The following is a 4,729-nucleotide window of genomic DNA, read 5'->3' on the forward strand; positions in this document are numbered from 1 at the left end:
AGATGTCCTCAGGATGAGCCACCTTTGTCTGGACAGGAGCCCACTGGCCTCTGCCTGGAGTGCAGCCAGCTTCGCCTGGCCTGTGTGCTCTGCAGCCCCAGCTGTGGACATGGGTCCGTGGTTGTCTCCTCTGTGCCCAGGGTGCACAGCCACTCCTGGAGGCACAAGCTGCCAGGTCACCACAGGTGCTAAATATAGCTGTGCCTGTCGCCTGGGGAAGTGCCGACCAGAAGGCAGGATTCCACCAACACCAAGGAAATTCTAAGGCGAAAAATCAGTGGACTTGTGTTTCCCAGATCTAAAGACCAGGTTTCACTTCTCTCAACTTTAACTGCTAATTGAGGTCCAGACCCCAAGGGGTTTGCTAGCCCCAACACTTTTGACCTCAGAATTTTGCAGGTGAGCCCAGCTGGCCATGGTCAGAGGTCTCCACCCCACAAGACAGGCTACCTAAGGGGAAAACATGGCTTGAATCCTGCCCTTATCACCAGAAGCTGTGTGACCCTGGGTGAGCTGTGTGGCCTCTCTGAGACTGTTCCCACCCTTACCAAGCAGGCAGGGAAGAAATCTAACCTGCCTCATGGGGATAATTCTGGGGATCAAATGAGTTAATGTTTACCAATTAGCTAGCAAAGTCCCTACCACATAGCAAGTGCTAATGACAGGCCAATAAGCGATTCCCACAAAAGCCACCTCTCCTGGTCCCCACAGCCTGCCAAGGCCCCAGTGCCCTGCGAGTGCCCTTACAAGGTAAGGACATGCCCTCAGTCCTCTGTAACACAATACCTCGGTGACCACGCACAGCCTAGTGTTCTCTGAAATTAGTGCTACAGCTCTTCACACTTTCACTTGCACCCTCTGCAGCCCCCTGTGAGAGCAGCCAGAAGGCAGAGTTCACAGCAGCTAGGCCACGGTCAGGGGCCAGCCAGACTCCTTCCTTCCACCCCAGTACAACTTCTGGGCCCCCCCCCCTCCTAGGTTCGCCACAGGAAGAGGTGGTATTGGGTACTCTGAAAAGAATGCAGTGCCACGAGGATTGTCATTGGGAAGTGGAAAGCAAATACAGATGTCAGAGCATATGAAATTTAGAAGTAAAGCTTGTCCTGATCTGGGCTTTCACCTGATCTCTGACAATAAAGTACCTGTCAACTGTCTTAGCAGTAAAACAGGGGGATGAAAATAACTTAAGCACAATACTGTTTGCATCAGCATCAAAAGCCTCCAATAGCCAAGTATAACTTTAATAAAAGAGGAGACTTCACAGAAAATCGTGAGACATTCTAGGAAAACTTAATGATGACAATAAGGCAGGCCTACAGAGCAGGGAAACAAAACCTGAAAGCTGAATTCCTAGATACAGATTCACTAGTGTACAGGTTCTGGTCTTGAATTGGTCTAAAATTTATTGTGATTTGAATAAATCTCAGCAAGTTTTGTCGAAGTTAGCAAAATGGTCCCATATTTTATATGAAACACGAAGAGCCAGTAATAACCAAGATGATCTTTTTAAAAACAATACAATGTTGTAAGACTTACACTACCAGATGTCAAGATTTACAGCAACTGAGTCGACGTGGCACTAGCGCAAGCTCTTGGCACTAGTACATGAAGGCGCGGAAGACTCGCAGAAGGGTACAGAAACGGCCCAGCAGGGAGAGCCTATGGCGCGGGCCAGGACATCCTGCAGGACCATGAGAAGATATTTTTGACTGTACTGTGTGTCCTTGGACATCCATGCGGAAAATTCGGTGACGCCAGGCACTACCACATCAGGCACTATCACTCAGGCCCAGGATGCAGGAATCCAAGTGCAAGGCCTGGTGCTTAGACTTCTGGAGCGTGATGCGAGAGACCCTCACGCCTTGGGGTCAGGGAATGACTGCTGAAGCAGGACCAGGCACCCAAGCCATAAGGGCAACAACTGATGGTCTGGGTTTCACTCCAGACACCTGCCCACAGGCCCCGAGGGAGGAGTCCTCTGCAGCTGCCTATCCACAAAACAGGGACTCAACAAACCAGTGAAAGGCGACCTTGCAATCCTAAAAGGTGACAGCGGCCAAGGACTTCCACAGGCACTTCCTTAAAGAGAAGGTGCAAATGGCAAAAGCTAGGTCCCTGGGCCACACCGAGAAATGCAAAGGAAGCCCCAGTAAGACACTGCAATGTGTACTTCATGACCCAGCTGGCGGTTTGAAAACAACTGAGTTGTACAAGCACAGATTCACACTATCTATGGTAGTACTTTAATTAAAGTCATTACTAAAAAGGGAGGCTTAACTTCAACTAAATGCAATGTGTGGGCCTTTTGGATCTTGTTTCATACACGCCAACTGTTAAAAAAAAATTGTGAGATAACTTGGGACAAATTGTGAGATAATGTGAACACTAGCTGCATATTAGATAATATTTAAGGGAGTTTCAATTTTTTTTAGGTGTCCTGATGCTACTGTGATAATGTTTTCCAAGTATTCTCATCTTTTAGAGCTACATACTGAAATACAAGTATACACCTTATAATTAAAATAATATCTTGGATTTGTTTCAAAATGTTCGCAAGGAGAATCCCAGATAAACCAGGAACAAATACACACCCAACAGTGGGAACGTGGAAATCACTGTAACATTTCCTTCAGCTTTGTGTACACTTAAAATCTTGCATAATAAAAACGTTAAAACTAGTGAACAAGATTTTTTACTTTTTAGCTATTTATGCCTCTCCTCTGTTCTGCCTCTGTGTACCTCAATATAATGATTATACAGTAACAATGAGAACCACAGATGACTGAGCTCTGGTTACGGGGACATCAAGACGTCACCTTGGGAGAAGTAGAAAGAACCAAGGTCCATCACCTGTAGGTACCAGTTCGCCTGGTGCGTGCGGTCGGTGAATGTCAGACGTCGTCTTGACTGCATCTTGTCTTCAAACAGTCTCACCATAGCAGAACCCAAGCCACAGGGGCCTACTGCCTAGCCCAGGGCACGTGGGGTACTGACACTCAAGAGAATTAGCCAGGATGGAGGCACAGACAGTCTTCCGCTTGCTCCCTGGCATTTTAAAGCAAATCCAAGATATATAATTAAAATATTAACATAAGATACAGCATTTATAGCTCAGAATATAGTGCTAAAAGGATGGACGCTTTTGGAAAGCATTGCTGCTGTGCGGGTGTAACACCTGCAGCCTCCCTTTTCTGCCATGCTGACCTCAACCCGTAATCTCACTGCTCTAAGGTCTGTGGCTTTCATGCATGCTGAGCACCTACTATACTGCTGACCTGCAGCCCCAACTACCTATCTATACCTACATATATAGATATATGTATCTGCCCCCATATACACACCCAGTATATACATTCTATTTATAGTCTATATTCTATATTTCCTGGAGGATTAAAACTCAGACCTTTTTTTTTTTTTTTGGTACCAAGGATCGAACTCACAACCTTGCGCTTGCCAAGCAAGGGCTTATGCCACTGAATTAAATGCCCAGCCCTCCCAGTCCTTTTTTGAGACAAGCTTTTGCTAAGTTGCCCAGGCTGGGCTCAAACTTGAGATCTTCCTGGCTTAGCCTCCCATCACAGGCCTGTGCCATCACATTCTACCTTCTTTCAGTAATTTTTTAAAAACTTTATAAGTAACTGCTTATTGCACTATTTAAATTTTTTAAGTCAGGGTTGGGGATATGGCTCAGTGGCACAATTCTGAGGTCATGAGTTCTGGCAAATACAAGGTCATGAGTTCAATTCCCAGTACAAAATAAAATAAAAATTTAAGTGTCTAATTATTTGTCTGTAACCTCCATATGCGGTATCACACACATTTTCTTATAATACCTAGAATTTGTTCATTAAAGGTCACAACTGTGTCTTACCATTGATAATCACAATGATCACAGACAGCAGGAATGAACAGCTTGTCTGAAACTGAATAAGGAAGACTGCTCAAGGGCCTGTTGTCCACAACCTGAGCAAGGACTCTGGGGTGATTAATTATTTACCCACTTTTCAAAGTTAATAAATAGGAATGTCTTTTTGCCTTCTAGTCCCCTGATGAATTTAACCAAATAAGAGACACGAGAGTGTATGAGCAAACACAGCAGTCTGAGAATACAAGAGCTACACGGAGTGAAAGGAGATCTTAAAAGACAAATATATTTAATGTCAGTGAGATAATGCAGCATTGGCTTCTCTGGTACGTTTTATTGTGATTAAGTACTCATGAGTATTTTGATGGATTCTGAATATTCTTTTAAAAACATAAGTGGTTTAAAAGCATAACATCAATACCAAAAACCCCACAAAATTATCTATAATCTTCATAATCCAAATAAACCCTCTTGCAATTTTTTTTTTTTTTGCCTTTTTCCTTTTTTTATCGGTACCAGGGATCGAACTCACGACTGCCTGCTTACAAGGCAGGCGCTTATGCCGCTGAGCTAAATCCCCAGCCCCCCTCTTGCAATTTTTAAAAGTAGTTAGAAAATGCAAACACTGAGAAAAAGTATAAAATTAAATTACAACTTTGATGTCCTATCCCAGTTCCCCTACCCAAGATACCACTGCTTACACTTTTGTGTCTTACTAGAAAACTAACATACGTACACGCATTCACTCATTTACCAAAACGAGCGTTATGCACTGTGCTTCTTAACATCATCTTCCACTGAACACAAGCCTTGGCCACAATGCCCTTGTCAGCACGCAGTGATTACTTTCTTCTTGCTGTCGCT

Source organism: Cavia porcellus, unplaced genomic scaffold (assembly GCF_034190915.1).
Source record: "Cavia porcellus strain 051 isolate PalLab524CR breed Dunkin Hartley unplaced genomic scaffold, mCavPor4.1 scaffold_26, whole genome shotgun sequence".
In the NCBI taxonomy this organism is placed as follows: Eukaryota; Metazoa; Chordata; class Mammalia; order Rodentia; family Caviidae; genus Cavia; species Cavia porcellus.